Source organism: Apteryx mantelli, chromosome 15 (genome assembly GCF_036417845.1).
Source record: "Apteryx mantelli isolate bAptMan1 chromosome 15, bAptMan1.hap1, whole genome shotgun sequence".
Taxonomy (NCBI): domain Eukaryota; kingdom Metazoa; phylum Chordata; class Aves; order Apterygiformes; family Apterygidae; genus Apteryx; species Apteryx mantelli.
The window spans coordinates 18,971,183-18,988,045 of NC_089992.1; the positions used below are offsets into that span (position 1 = coordinate 18,971,183).

The 16,863-nt window shown below is 42.1% G+C and overlaps 1 protein-coding gene across 2 annotated transcripts in view; it reads right to left on the reverse strand.

Annotated features, from left to right (window-relative positions):
- APBA2 (amyloid beta precursor protein binding family A member 2) overlaps positions 1–10,734 on the reverse strand; it is a 114,916-nt gene extending 104,182 nt beyond the window's left edge. For both annotated transcript variants that reach the window (XM_067305307.1, XM_067305306.1), the window contains exon 1: positions 10,680–10,734. The gene's annotated coding sequence lies outside the window, so the exon portion shown is untranslated. The remainder of the gene's footprint in view (positions 1–10,679) is intronic.
- Positions 10,735–16,863: the final 6,129 nt, after the last annotated feature.

A 16,863-nucleotide genomic window follows, 5' to 3' on the forward strand; every position in this document is an offset into this window, starting at 1 on the left:
ATTATTTATAGCCAGCTATATATATATAATATATATATGTAAAAAATATATTTTATAGCCAGCTGCAAATACTTTAAACTTTACTGTTTAAAACATTTTTTTTAATTTTCACCATTGCTGGTCTTTTTGACATGTGAGGGTCTCAGTAGTCTTCAGCACATTTCTTGTGATGGGCAGCCTGGCCTGCTGCTCAAAAGGAGAAATCACTGCTGGATTGGTTAGCCTGCAGCCACTTGGTCTGCAAAGACAAGACAAGCACAGTCTCTTAATAACAAAAGAGTTGTCCCCAAGGAGAAATGCACAGTGGATGGTCTGAGGAAGAGAGCAGGAGGAAGGACTGCTCCCAGTCCAGCCAGAGGTGATGGCAGCCAGTGTGTCGACGAGCCCTACATTGGCTCATCATCAGTCTGTCAGGTAGGGTCAACCCCCGTTAGGATCCCGTGTTCATCTGATGTTGAGAGAGGTATAACCTTAATGGCAACATGGACTTCATCCAGCCGAAAGGCAAGATCCATTGGGCCAGCACCTGGCAAGGGTTAGGAACCTTAACAGAGAGCAGCAGTAGCCTGGGCTCCTTGTGATGCTATCCAACCTTGTGATGCTGTTTAGCAGGACTACATTAATTTACTACATTAATTCAATTAGGACTGTCATTACATAGATGAAAATATGTAACAGCATATGAAACAATTACTGATAAAAAAAAGCTAGTTGAGATATTCTGGGTGGCATTTTGCTTGTCTACATTTATTGTGAATGGTTATAAAAATGTTAACTACAATCATAAAGAAAAAAATAGTAACTCAAGCTTAAATCATTCAAACAGATGCTGGTTAATTTCAAGCAAATTATTTCCATCGCAACTGCTACAGCATTAGCAATCACAAGAATTCTCCAAAATTATTTAAAGATGTCATAGTTTTCTTCAGATGTTTAAAGTCCATATTCACAGTTTCTCCATTCTTGGGGCCTGTGTGAATAGAAACTCAAAGTTGAGATTCTCACACACCAACAGCTGGAGCCTTAACTAAACCACAAATTATCACAAGACTCACCAAAAAAAAAAAAAGTTAACACATCTCAATTAATTTGATGCTGGCTCAAGAGTAAGCCTGAGGTTTTACTAAATCATTATTAAAAAAATCTCAGACAAATACAGAGATATTCACAGAGAGAGAGAGGAAGAAAAAAGAAGAAAGTTACTCTCACAAAGGCTAACACTGTAATACAAAAAAAAAAACCCTCAATTTTCCCTCATTCCAGTTTTTAAGGTGCAAAGCATAGAAGACTATGGTTTATACTATGCTTTGTACAAAGCATCTACTCCTGTAGCAAAAGCATTCTGGTACAAAAATGAGAAAGAGATATTTGTATGATGGGAAGCTGGTCAGCTAACAGTTCATTCTTCTCCTGAGTGCTATTGTACGAAGCAAGAACCAGGTCAGGATAGCACTGTGGATAAACCATTAGACGATGATTCTGGGAGCCTTGGTTTTATTCCTGGTTTAGTCACCCAGCAGGGAGAAGGATTCTGGGCAGGTCATTTTAATGTAGCTGTCTTAGTTTCACTACCTGTAAAACAGGGCCATCAAGTGTGCTTTCTTTGCTCTGATGCTTTCTGATAAGTAGTTCAAAAGCTAAAATTTACCTCGCATGACACTACAAAAGAATTACGGTAACAATATATGCATCTTATGCTGATATAAGGTTATTCTTCCCTAGAGCAATATAATCTTAACAGCACTTTTTTTTGTTCAAATCATTATTTCTAATTAGATCAGCTGCTAGTTGATGTTCCAGTTATGATGAGTATGTGTAGAATAATAAATGGGGGACAACCATCAGCTGAAATATGTGCTTTAGAGATAATTTAATACAGTTGTAGATAGGTGTAGAATAGAAGTGCTAAAAAACCCCTAAAGTGTGTCTCTTACCAAGTACTGAAAATAGTAAGTGTCACAACAGTTACACACTGTCCCTTTCACTTCTGGAGGAATAGAGTGAGATTTCCTCCCAACTTTGAAAACACCCCCCCTTTATTATATATATTTAAAAAAAATACTATATATATATAAAAATATATATATATATATAAATTTTATAAATACATATAAATTTATATAAATATATAAAACTGGCTTAAACACACTCCTGATATCCCACAGGTATTTGCATGGCGAATCTTCCCTGAAGCAAGCAGGTAGTTGTTAACCAGCAATGAAGGTTTCTGCCCCCAACAACCCTCCCAACATTGGCATCAGAAATGCAGTGCAGCCCAGCTAAGAGTTCCCATCCTCTGCTCCTCTCATGCCACTGGCACAGCATCAAGTATGAAATTTCTAGTCACCATCTGAATTCCTTCTCTCTCTGTCTATCATCCAGCACACCACAGCTCTGATCTCCTGGGCTGTAATATGTCAAATACTTCTACATAATTAAAGTCACGTTCACAGAATTACTGGCAAAGAATGTCACAGGGATAAGATTCTTTTTAAAGCTACCTTATCTCTAATCAAGAGTTGTATTCCAGTAACACAGTATTTTGTGCCTAAAGAATACGGTTTCTTTTTAAATCATAGAAAAACACTGCTTTCTCCTCCACGACCCAGCAATAACAGGAAAATATCACTGTGCTCTGGTTTCCCATTGTAATGATAAATCAGAGACTATGAAGGATGGTAAGAGGCATTTACTGAGGTAGGCAAAATGCACATTTCCATTAACTATGGAAACTATAATTTATATTCCTCTCGACACATACCTTTATTGCACTAGCAAACAGAATGTTTCCATATTTTATTGGTTCATTCGTCTCTGGGATTTCTGTTGTTGTGTTTTGGGTTTTTTTTAAAGGAAAAAAACCATCTGTGGAGGTCAAAAATACATGAACAAATCGATGACAAGGTGTATGGACTACCAGGCTATTTTATGTTTTAATGTACCATTAACAGTTCATGCTTTTTTAAATGCAAATTTGGGTAAATTTAAATATCAAGGCAAGCAATTCTGGTAGCATGGCAACAACATGCTATGCTGCATAGTAAGAGTCTGGAACCAAGGCAAGTCTCATCAGTTTATAAGAATAGAAATATTTGTGTTTTCTGTTGTACTGTTCTTATGACTATGCCTACATTAGTAATTGTAATGGACTTTTAAACAGTATGCACACAAATATAGGCACAGGATTTGCACCCCCACTCAACCCAGCACAGAAACTCTTGGAAACCTGGTAGCAGGCAGCAAACAGTTTTAGATAACATATAAAGAGTCTGTAACATCTAAAGACTTCTGGGTGTCCCCCTCCCCCCCTCCCAAACATTTTTTTTACTCTTCTATGTACTGTCTGGATTTGGTTTCCTATATCTGGGAAATGCTTAATGGGCATGAAATTCTAATACAACCATGGAACGGAACTTATGATAATAGAAGTCCTTCTATATGGCTAATGAAACATGATATAGTTTTGTTCTAAAGATGGCAGGAACAAAAGGTGTTGGGAGTACAGAAATTTCAGAACCAGCACTCACACAAAAATTAGTATTTGGGGCCAGTAAGCATATGGCCACATAGACTGTCCTTCCAAATGCAGTCCTTCCATGTGGCACGATCACTCATTAATAGGGAATACATGGAAATAGAAATAGAAAGCCTTCAGGTAAAAAAACCCTTCCTTTCCTATTGTTAATAAAATAGATTTTACTCTGGTTTATAGCTCATGTAGGGAGAAACTGGACCCGTCCATAAAAGTATACTGGGGGCAGCCACGGTGCTGAAAACCTTGCCAATTCACATTCTATGTAGTGGTTTTAGAAGAGTCTTTAAAACTAACTCAGATGACATTACATGGAGCAAGAAATTCATGCAAACTGTTTTTATTGTAAAGTAACTTCAAATTCTACCCCAGATAGTTGGAGAGAGAAAAAGTAAACACACAGTGATCCTTATTGTCATGTCTCTGGACAGGCTGAGCATCTAGACCCCTCCTCACTAACATGATACTCAACAAGGCTTGAGCACTTAAACCACATCAAAAACATGAATATGTACACCACCTGTATGGTATATGAGCCATGGGAGGATCATAGGAACAAACAGGGATGAAGGAGGAAGAAAAAAAGAGGAAAAAAAACCCACATTGCGCTTGGAAGATTCTGAAATGCCCCATTACTCATCTAATAACTTACACTTTCACAATTATTAAATGAATATTCCAAACTATAGACTAGTAGTAGAGCTCTCCTTAATTGGTTATTGCATTCAATGTTAGCTCATCAAGAGTGTGCCAACGGAGCATATTAAAATTAAATTTTACAAGTATTTCGTACATACTAAAAAGATAGAAATGTAAACTATCTCTCAAAACTGGCTTGATTTTAGTGTGAAATGCTCTTTGTAACAAGAAATCTAATTATGTTTTCTCCCAACAATACTTCAACCTCTGAAAACGCTTCTTGACTAAGAAATTGCAGCTAAGATGGCAATCTTTAATAGTTAGAAAAAAATACAGATACTGACAAAACAAAAAAAAGTTAGTATGTGTTTAATATAAGAATTCATTCTTGGGAGAGAGATTTGGTGTGGATTTGAGGAGTATGGTAGCTCTAAAGCAATCTTGTTTCCAATATGAAAAAAGCAATCCGGTCTCCATGCTCTCTAGCTGATGTGTTGGAAAGGAATGTCCAACACACAAAGGCAGAAAATATATGGGCTGTGAGAGGGATCTTATTTTCATTAGTATTCTTTCTTTTACATAAAGACCAGCCGTTTTGCTGAACGTGAACACTGCAGGCCAAAGAGATCTACTTATTCTGGGAGGTTCTTATAATATCATTTAGAGAGGTGCTGTCCTGGGGGAACTTAGGGCTCTCACCCTGTATTATAGCTTATAGAAAAAGAAATAAAAAGTGGTTTAGAAATATGTGGCTAAATGTCTTAGGGATACTTGAGTACCAAGAAAAAGAAAGATATAGAGCCTGAATTTTTTTGTTCACTCTTCAAACATTCACTCTTCCAGAGCCAATACTTCAAAAATCCCTCTGTCACTTCCTCCTCCTCAGGGAATTTTCACATACAAAATAGACAGAAGCAGCACTCTCACCACTAATATACATGTTGCCTTGTTTTCCCTCCTCCTCTTCTTTCCTTCCTCCCTTCTATGTTGTCTTGCTTTGTGATATGCTAATTGTATTTCCCTAATCAGTATAGTGCTCCTCAAGTAAGTCAGCACTTAAAGGTTGACAGCTCCCTTCCTTAGGGAAAAGGGTGAACTTTCTCCAAGTTTTAGTGCTTCTTCAGTAGCTTATCCAGAGGAGCAGACTGCACCAGGGTCTTAAGAGATTGCTCTGACATCATTCCTAAAACCTCAGGCTCTTAGCACGGGGAGATGGAAAGATGAAGCCGGTGTATGAGAACATGAATTCTCCATCTCTGTTTACCTGCTAAAATATGAATTTACACTGATATTTCTGAAATTTTGTTATACTTCCTGCATCCTTCCTTTTCTCTCCTTTGAGGCTTTATTGTGGAAAGAATTTCAGATTTCCCAAATCAAAAAGAACAAATCTGTTCAATTTTTACTGGTAATACTATCTCACTAAATCCCCCAGAGAACCCTGCAGTGTTATGTTAAGATAATCACTTGGCTGTCACCCACAACAAATTCAAACTGGAGCAAGTGGAAAGCAAAGATAACTCTATATAGTCACTGCAGCAAGGACATTTTACTGGAGAAAATGGAAATGAGCCCCAAAGGCACTATGTTACCTTGTCAGACAACATCTCTTGGCACCTTGGACTAATGTGGTCAAGTAACTATTATGTTGAGTTGTGTTTTTATTTTATTTTATTCTATTTTTAAGGAAAAGATGTTGCTATACTCCAGTGACAGTGTAAGAAACTTGCCTCCTGGGACCCCTTTACCAAATCTTAGCTAAATCTAACCTCTATTGAGGTAAAAGAATTTTAGTAAATCTTTCAAGGATCTTGTGAACCCTTGACACACAAAGGTAGAAGACTCTTAAGGAAAAAGACCTTGCAAGGTCAGGCCCCTCTCTTGAAGGAAGGTTTTAGGAAAGAAAAACAACAAATTTCACTCTTTGAAAACACTCAGAGTTAAAGTACAGTCAGCTTGGGGAGATGAACTTCTGCAAATGTTGTGGTTGTCAAGTGCGTGTGGGATCTCTCCAAGGGTATAAGGTAGAAAGACGTAAACCTGGAAGTAATGCTCACAGATATTCCTAACAGTAATGTGCAAAATTAAGTTTGTACTTTATTCAGTTAACAAAGGGGAGATATTTAACCCACCTTTCAAGTAATAAAACAATAACAAGTTATTCCTATGTGGATGGATCTTCATTACTGAAATCTGTAACTAGGAAGGCTATTCTCTGAGGGAAACTTTACCTTTAACAGTTCAAAACAGAGCTATCCCAGGATACTCCTCCACTCACCTCCCAGTGGGAGTCCAGGTGGGTATCAGCGGATGTCAGCACTGCAGAAGTGCTGCTATTTGAAAATCCTTATCTAAACCCCAAACCTCACACCAGTTACAGCTGAAACACTTCGCCTTTCCAAGACTTCCTGTATCCCTTTTTCCAACTTGTCCTTTCCTCTTCATCTACCTCTAGTTCAAAAGAAAATCATCCCTTCATGCATGAGTATACTTCAGAGTATGCACCTTTAGCAGTATTTCACTCAATCTTATTATCTAAGAATGATGATACTTTTTCCTCATTGTCCCCACAGGGCTCCTAGTTCTTCCTCCTTCTCCTAGGTGGTAATACCTATTAACCCTACAGTTTTCCATAGCAGCCTCTGCTCAGCTCTAACTTACTCCTCTTGAAGTGTGAGTCACCCTCCTCTGTTGCAGTAGGTGAATGGAGGCAGTAAGTACTGCAACCAAAAAGGAATATGGTGCACTCGGATGACAGTGCATTTACCTGCCGGCATTAGAAGCAAACAGTTTACTCCTTATCTGTTTTTACCGGTTGTAGAAGATTTTTTTTCCTGGAAAATATCATTAGTCAAGATGAATCTTAAGTTTTAGTCAAAATTGAGACTTGGAAAAAATGTCCTCATGGATGCCATGACAAGAAGTCTAAGAGCTGTATGTTCTGCTCCCACAGGCAGGACAAGCCTAAAGCACTGAACACTTCAAGAAATGCACTATACTTTCTTGAACTGCTTTTCACACAGCTCTTAAGGGTAAATAGGTCCTCAGAAAAAAAAAAAAGTCAGATCCCCATATTTTAATTCTCTCTTCAGTAGACTAAAAGCATTTGCAAGTACCTGAAGCATTCATAGTGAATGTTTGACTAAGTAGTCGCTTGTTCTGTGGAGCGTCTAAGAACTAGTGATTTCTGATTCTGCTTCCAGCTCTTCCTCTTATCCTGTGATGTGCATGTGACTGTATCAGTGCTTTATTTTCCCCAGCTATAAGAACTACTAATATGCCTCTTGCATTAATGTTGCAATGTTTTAATCGCCTCACAGGAGCTCTGAAAGACATTACTTAGAAAAGGTCCTTGCTTGCAAGAAGCAATTTCTTGCTTCTGTTTATATCTGCATTAAAATACTAATATGTCAACCAAAGATCTCTTCTTACAATCAGGAGGTTTACAGTAATGTAGTAGTTTAACAACACAGGTAATAGCAGATGGCCAGTATAGCATACTAGTATCTACATTCGTCTTTGCTGCAATGGAGTAGTTTTAGGATAGAAGTTCTACTCCTTTCTAATAAGTTCTGACTTCTGGAAACATGTCTGCTTCTTAGATCACTTAAGGATAAGCACAAACATACAACTGTTCATAGGCTCATAGGATAATTCAGGTCAGAAGGGACCTCAAGAAGTCTCTCATCCAATCTCCTGCTCAAACCAGGGTCAACTGATCAGGTTGCTCAGGGTTTTATCCAGTCTGGTCTTAAAAACCTCCAAGGATGGAGACTGCGTAAGCTTTCTGGACAACCTGTTCTCATGTTTGACTGTCACAGAGGAAAAGTTTCTCCTCATATTCACTCTAAAGCTCTCTTGCTTCAACATATGCCTATTGCTTCTCATTCTCCTGACATGCACCACTGTGAAGACCTTGGCTCTGCCTTCCTGATGACACCCTTGTAGATACTGGGGAGCTGCTGTTGGGCCCCCCAAAGTCTCCCCTTCTCCAGGCTGAGCAAACCCTGCACCCTCAGCTCCTCCTCACCAGGCCTGTGCTCCAGCCCCAGCCAGTCTGGTGGCCCTCCACTGATCTCACTCCAGTTTATCAATGTCTTTCTTGAACTGGGCTGGGGCAGGGCAAAACTGGACTCAGTTTTATAGGTGCAATCTAATGAGTGTTGAGTAGGGAGGGATAATCACTTCCGCCCGTCTACTGCTTTCATACAACCCAGGATGCTGTTGGACTTCTTAGGCTTGCTCATGTGCAGTTTGCTGTCCACCAGGACCCCAGGGCCTCCTCAGCAGTGCTGCTCCCCATCTACTCAGTCCCTAGCTTGTATTGCTGCAAGGAGTTAAAGCATTTAAAGCATTGCCTTATTTATTTAAACATGCATTACAAGGGAAATCTGTATCACAAGTCTGGGGCCATGCAAAAAAGCATCCAAAGCCTGCCCCCGAACACCGACTCTGACAAGCTTCCCAAACTGAGGGTTGGGTTCAAAGGCTACAACCAACAGGCTGTTCTGGACAAAAACAAGATCTTTCCTATTTCTCTATGTGAAAAATAGCCAGGAACAGATTACTTCCTGCTAGATTTCTCTACCTTCACAGCACAGGAGCATAAGCTGGAAGAGGCTTGAACTATACTATTTTCAGAAATGATTTCTTAGCAAACATTCTTATCAGACCAGCTGGAGAGATGTTACAATCACACTTCTTGGAGTGGATCCTCATGTTCACTGCCTTAAGCAAAGGTCACTGTTAAAGACCTAGTGCTCGTTTAAATTCATGTGCAGTCTCCAATCTGAACTGGCATTAACCAGGTAAGTGCATAAAAAAAATGTTACAGGATGCTTCCTTAGTCTCATAAGACTTTGACCAAAAGAGTTGAGCAGCCGTGGCCTTTTCAAGAACACTCTTCTTTAAGATCAGAGGATCAAAGAGAACCAATAATGTGGCTACTGATCACAGGCAACACTGGATTTTTAAAAATAGCTTTAGATACTTCCAAGAGCAGGGAAGGGCTAAACCAGCAGAGAATTTGAGTTTAGGAAGCCTGACAGAATCAAGGTTTACAAGAACAGGTCCTCAGCCTGAGATCCGAGGAGTCCAAAGCAGAGTAAGGACAGCAACTTCCCCCGCAGTGGTTGGGTAACCGTAGCACCACACATGGAAGGAAGAGCTCTTTCCTCCCTGTCTGCCCCTTACTGAGGAGAATCTGGACCATACAGAGATAAATTTCAGTCTTATGCTGTAAATCGCTTCAACATACAGATAATCAGCATATACCATATTTTTACTTCTTAAAATGGCAATAAACAATTACACTAAAATTCCTCCCTCTTAAAAGTCATCTTATGTGGAAATAGTATTGCCTACACACAACCACATAAACCTAAGACAGCAGTTTCTTCTGTTTTTTTACATATACAGTTCTGCTGGTTAAATAAGGAGGGATTCTTGGGTAACAGGTGTAATAACACACAAAATACCATTTCTGCAAACAGGTTTTGCACCCCTGGGAGATTATATGGTGGCTTTGACAAGGTAATATAACTGAAACTCTATTTGTATTTTTTTTAACCCAATCAGGCCATAGTAATTTAAGATTTTTCTTACACATCAGTGCACTGCACCTTATCTCCATACTATGTATGCTGTATAATCTTTTGTGTCTTTATTTAAATTTCTTTTATGCCCTTGCTAGCATGCAGTGCCCATCAAAAGGGCATTGAGCAAGCGAACCACACAAATCTGAAAGCCCAGCCTGCTGTTTGAGGTGAAATAAGGCAGTCCTTGCCTCGCCAGGATCCAGCTCCCCGTGCAGCCTTCCCTTCCCTTCCTCTTCTCCCCCCACATCCCTTTTGTTACGGCAATACAAAAAAAAAGAAAGAAAGAAAATCAGTCTCAAAAAGGGGAAAACAAGGCATGTTATGTTTTGTGCTGTTTATCTGAAGAAAAACCAAGTGCAGAATTTTTAATTGAGCAGCTTTTTCCCCTCAGACCTCATTATGAGGGGAGAAAAAAAAAAAAGAGAGAGAGAAGTGGATCAAAAGCTCCGCTCCACTCGGCGCACCGGGCGCGACACATCGGGGACACCCGCGAGCTCCCGGCGGTGCCGCCTCGCCCCAGGGCTCCTCTCCCCCGTCTCCGGGCTCCGTCACGGCGGGGCGGCTCCAGCCTCCGGCCCCGCGACGAGGCGCCGGCGCCGCGCACGGGCTGAGGCACCGCCGAGCCCGCGCTACGCCGCGTCCTCCCCACGACGGCGGGGAGGCAGAGCGGCCCCGCGCCCGCAGCCCCCGGCCCCGGCCCCGCTCCCCCGCGGCGGCCGCGCTGACGGCCGTGAGGCGGCGGCCGCGCCGCGCCCCGCGCGCGAGGGGCGCAACGGCCGCGCGGGCAGCGAGGGGGAGGGGGGCGAGGGGAGGGGGCGGCGGCGCCCCCACAGCGCCCGGCCGCCGCCCTGCGGAGCCCCGCGGGGTGCCCGCCCCGGGGGAGGATGGCGCCGCCCGGCCCCGCTCCTTACCCTGCTGGCGACGGCGGAGCGGCAGCCGCTCTTTTGTGTGCCTGCCTCGGCGCCGCGCACCGCGACGGCGGCGGCGCCCGGGAAGCTGCGTGCCACAATAGCGGCGCCCGCCCGGGAACCTGCATGGCGCATAGCCGCCCTGGGGGCGCGGGGCGCGGGGCGGCCCCCGCCTCGCCCGCCCCGCCCCGCCCGACCCCGGGGGTCCCGCGGCCCCGCCCCGCCCCGCCCCGCTCTCCCTGCCGGAGCGTGGCCCCGGCATGAGGAGGCGCCGCCGCCGCCGCCGCCGCCGCCGCCGCCGCCGCCGCCGCCGCCGCCGCCGCCGCCGCCGCCGCCGCCGCCGCCCCGGGGTCCCTGCTCGGGCCGAGGGAGGGGTGCGGGCAAAATGGCAGCACCGGCCCGGCCCCGCCGAGGGACTCGTCCCGGCCGTGTCCCCACGGCACAGTCCGGCCCCGCCGGGGCTGTTGGCCGTGTCGCCGCAGGCTTCGAGCCTCGTACGAAGCGGCGTGCGAAGCAGCTAACGGCGGGGATACGTGCTAAGCCGGCGAGCGGGCTCCGCGACGGGCGCGGAGAGGCCGCGGTGGCAGCCCCGCGCGCAGGCCGCGGTGGCAAGCACGGCGGGGCGCGTTGCCGGGGCCCCGGGTTCGCTCCGCTCCGGCTGCCCCGGGCCCCGCAGAGCGAAAACGCGTGAGCGCTGCGGCTGGGCACAGCGCGGCTCTCCCAGCAGGCACTGCCACCGCAGGGGCAGGCGTAGGGGCGCCAGCGGCGGCGTTTGCCCCGCGTGCGGACAACACGCGCAGCCCCGCGCGGAGACTGAAAGGCAGAAGGTGCTCTGTGTAATATTTAAAAGTTCACTGAAGTGCGAGAGTTGCTCCAGGAACAGCATTTCTTAGGGTGAACGATGAACGTGGTTGGTTCCTCAGGCCTTTTATTGGATGCTGCTAGATCTTTCCATTGCACCTACTGCGAGGGTGATTACTTGTATGTAAAGGAGCATGTGCAAGATCAAGTACTCTTGAACCAAATTACAACAGGAGTTGCTCATAAGTGGCGAATTTCATATTCTTATGGTTGAGTGTAAAAAGTAATCATATCTTTCTCGTGACAGCAAGAGTGAAAAGTCATTTCAATTTAATTATATTGCATTCCCATCAGCTAGATCTCAACGTTCATTGCAATCGCTGTGCGTCCAACTTGGTGCGCCTCGGTTTGCCCTGGGCTAGCTGTACCAGCTGCTTAGCACTGACTCAAATTCCATGTACGTGCAAAGGCCCTTCATAGAAACACCAGTCTGGGGTTTCTTTAATCTTGGTTTTCCTTCTGTTGTTTTCTATTACATAATAGAAATGCCTACTACACAGTAGCCATTTCAAAGTTGCTATTTTCTGTTACAACTTTCTATGCTGACTTTTCTCATCTGTCTGTCTCTATTCTAATTACTTGACTGATTTTGGTTCTTTTTTGAAGATGATGAAAACTCAGATACTGCATAAACTGTATGTGTGTTGCACGCTTATGCAGGAAGTTATATATCATCTATAGCTGGGTTGTTTGAACATTTGGAAGATCATGTTTCATTGTTCATGTTTAAACATTTGGAAGATTCATATTATAAATTCTCAAAACTATTAACTTAATGAAATAGCCTCAGGTACATAAGGAAGTTTTCACTTTCTCGATCAATACACCAAGAGTAGTATTCCCAGCTTGATCAGGCAGGTAAGCGTTTTTTTCCTGAAGTTGCTGCAGCTGCCGGTACTGTGCTACAACCAACCTCTCAAAGACCACAGTGGTTCCAAAGGGAGCGGACTTTAGCTTCTTATTTAAATTCCTAACAAACATTCTTCCTTCACCTTGTTTTGGAGATAGTGACTCAGCCAGATAGTTATTATAGGAAATGACATAGCAAAATGGAAGGCAAAAATCAGGTGCATTAATATTAATCTAATAACACACTTTTCTACTAATCTTCAATTTCTGGAAATAATCTTTTCCATACAAGACCGCCACAGAGGCAGACGTGGGATTAACCTATCAAAGGTGATAGATTTTGCAGTCTAAAAGGGTGAGGACTTCCATTTTAAAATGTCAGTGTTAGCATTTATACATTGTTGTTAGTTCCTATTTACATATTAACAATCTTATATCCCACATGATTCTGTGCTTCAAGTGTAAACTCTTAGTTACCTTTCTGTGTCTGGTGCCACGCAGCACCTTTATGAGAAGTACTACAGCTACTATTTCAGGGATTTCTTCTGTTTCATAGTCTTTAATAATTTGGCCAACAAGACAACTGCATTGGTAAAAGAATCAAGTGTTTACTGAGACAAGTAACTCTAACTTTTTCTCTTAATTAAAGGTGTTTGAGTACAACAGACCCACTACAGGAAGAGGTTCTTACACAGAGAGAATCAACTGAAGCTCCAGGGGAATGATTCAGAGCACTTACTGTAAGTACATCAATTAGATATTGTGAAAAAGTTCCTCATTTGCAGTTTTCCAAATTGTCAAGCTTACAACTGTATTAAGCACTGTAGCTTGGCTACATATCATGATAGAGTACATTCTTCCAATGCTTATGCTACATTGGGTAAATATGCTAATAATGAACTCAGAATGAAATCTTGAGATTTCTTAAATTCAGTTGAATTAATTGCAGTATAAGCATGGAAAATCCAGTGTTTTGGCAGACTTGCAAAAACGTAAGGTTAGCTTTTAAAAGGCATGTATACAAGAACAGGCTTTAGTGTCTTTCCCAACTTAGGTGCACCTCAGAAGAACATGACATTCTGAGTATCAGCTTACTCTGAGTTAACTTTCTGTCATTTTGGCGAACTGATCATTTCCCTCTGTGATCGGACAAGACAGTGTAAGCAGCAGGGACATGTAGTTGGAAATGGGTAAGGAGTGTAGGACCTCTTCCCTTTGCAGTCAGGGACTGGTTAATTTGGCTCAGCCATCTTCTGACCCACACCCTACATTATGATCTACCTAGGTTCATTGCTTCAAGAGCTTCACAGTTCTAATAACGCTCCCAACATTCACACCCAGACACAAAAGAAAATGCTTATGGATACATGAAATAACCTATCAAACTAAGGGTTGTTTACTGTATCAGAGAAACACTAACAGGTCTGTGAATGCAAAAATAATATTTCAAGCCAATATTTCAGCTAATGCTTTCACCATCAGTGCTGGAGTCTGACTTCTCCACCTGTTAGTTCTTTTCTCAGCTTTTGAGTGTGCTTCCAGGCTTGTCTCATCATACAGAATGGGATTCATTCTGCAGCCAGTTCTCCTCCACCCAGCTAGAAGATTTGAGAGCTGCATAGAGGAAGTAAAAAAAAAAGATATTTTGCATCATTTAATTATGAACCTTTTAGCTGGCTGAGTAATGTTGGTGCAGTATAGAAAAATGTGTCTTGTCTGCCTCAGGCAGCATAAGATGGGAACATGTTTGAGCTCAGAAGGAAAAAGGACACATGAAGAAGTTGGAACAGGAAACTTACTTTGACCCAACCCTGACAAAATTTACTGACAAAATTTTAATACTTCATGTTCTGGAAAACCTGACATTACTTAGCACCACCTTTCATTTGCTACAAAAGTACAACAAATGTATGCTATATATTTTGGTTCTACTTTCCTTTTTAAAGCATGCTATATATTTTGGCTCTACTTTCCTTTTCAAAGGTGAACTGCAAAGTCTAAATGAAAACTGTGCTCAGACCAGAAACTTGCCAAAGGCTCACATCAAACAAAATGTGAAGGAAAACGTTATCAGAAAATAAGGTTTCATTGCACCTTTTGGAAAAAAAACAGACAAACAAACAACCCCCCCCCCCCCCAAAAACAGATACCCATTGTTAAAGCCTTGCTCCTTTCCAAGCTAATCAGGCTTCAGTTATCTGAGTCACAGTTGTTCCCTCCAGAAGTTGTATTCTGGTGCAACAGGGGCATATCATCAAGTGTCCCTCCACTGAAAGAAACAAATCACAGTTGTCTGTTGTTCCAGGCTGCACCCTTGAATTTCCACTAGTTTTCTTGATGTTATTCCCCTTTTATAATCATGGTGGTGAGAGTGGGTCAGGCCCATATGTCTAAATCCTTCCAACCCCTCAAAAAGTTGAAACAATACATTTCTAAGAATTGCTTTTGTGAAGACTCTTTTGTTTAAGGTTAAGGGCTAGAATTGTAGCTAAAGAACAGGGTCTGATCCTGTTCCCGCTGAAGTCTGTAGGAGTTCAGCCTACAAAAGGAAACTCCTCTCAGTGCATCCTTTGCATTGCTTCTTCAGCTGTCCAGTTCTCTAGGCTATTTGTTCCAAGTCTAGATCTCCAGAGCTGGAAGGAATTCTCATACCCGGTGACACATGCCTGGGCAAGTATGGGGTCTGATCCTACTAAATGGTAAGAGCTTGTAACAAGCATGCCCCATTAGTTCCAGTTCTGGGTTTTGGCTAATTTCACAGACCTAAAGTCTTTTGTTTTGTTTTGTTCATTGTTAATATCTTGACTGCCACTTTAAAGTATGAGGGGAGTCTGATGGTATGTATATGTTGTGAGTGAGGAAGGAGCATGACTTAGTTATGATGAAAAATACATCAGCTGACTTAGTGCTAGGCAACCCCACTGCAGTCAGTCAGGAAATTGCTGGTTACTAGCTAAAAGCGTTGCAAGTCTCCTTCTGGTAATTAGATAGCACACTGAGACAAGTGGAGTAAGTATTGTTCACCCAAAATCTTCATTCCCTAGCATGATATCAAGCTATAATACTCTGAGAGTATTAATAGATGTCATACACAAAATTCCATCTCCTTCAGGTAGGACAAAGAAAGAAATGTTAACCTAGGAAGGACTGCCCTGTTTTCTGTAGCACCAAACTACAGGTGTAAGGTTCAAAGTCATCCATTCAGTTATCTTGACCTGTAACCACGAAGGCTTCTAGTCCTAAAATTCCTGTGCTAGTTTTGTAGACAAGAAGCCTTCCCATCTTTGAAAGAATGGCAAGACAAAAGCAGCCTTGCTGATAGTATGTCTCCTAGAATGGCAGAATCAGATTTAGGAAGAATAGCAAATCATCTTGCTTTTCCTTCCAAAGCCTTAGAATTTCTAAATTCTAACAATTTAGGATTAACATCACAAACTACACTCTAAACAGTGATTTGATTAAATATAAGAGCCCTGCAGAAGACTGTATTTTCCTTATAATATGACAGAAGTAGTATTTATTTCAACTATAAAATTATCTCCTTTAAAAAAAATGCCTGGCTTTGGAGAGTTTGTTTCAGAAGAAAAATTCATGAGGAAGTATCAACATCTTTAAAGCTTTAAACTTTAAAACTCAGGTCAACGTACTACTTGTGTTTTGTTGTGGCAAACAGGACAGAGAACACAAATAACTCAAAATTACTCAATTTTCATGCAGTAAAAATTCTCCTAAACTGAATTTATTTCCTATCAAGCTGAAACTATTCACTGTATATGCAAAGATGTAAGAAAATAAAAAAAATCAAGAGTGTGGTTTAGCCAGGAAAAACGTGACATTTTTCGAGGATTAAGAATACTAGATAAAGTAACAGTATGTCTGCAATTTCTACAGCTGACATGTCAAAACAACCTATAAAAGAAGCTATCTGGACAAACACTGCTTGCTTAATTCACACAACTGAAGTGAAGTCCGTGCATGAATAAACTAACAAACTGTGATCCCAGTCTATCAGAAACGTAAGAATGGTGGCACGCTTGCTGATGTTAAAGATGGTATGCATGACCAAGTCTTACGTGACTTGGTTGGGTTTATTAAATTGTCCCTTTAAAAATATGCTTTCCACTGATTTTGTAATTGCTTTTGCATAGGCAAACAATAATTATAAAGCAGATGAATAGATTGCTTGCTGTTTGTTTAGGTCTCTCCCAGATATCTTCCAGGTAAAGCTTAAAAAACAAATATTCAATAACAGACGAAACTAAATGCAACAAGCATCTTACAGTCTGAAATATATTTCGGTCAAATCACTTTTTCAGACACCTTTCTCCCCACTGCCTATGCACAGAGTTCATAAAACAAGTAAATGATGATTTATGCATTGTGACTTCCTTGGCAGTAACTGTTATGCCAGGGAAAAGGTTAGTGATTGCAGACACCCATACAATAACACGGATTTTTTATTGTGTGACCCAGTCAA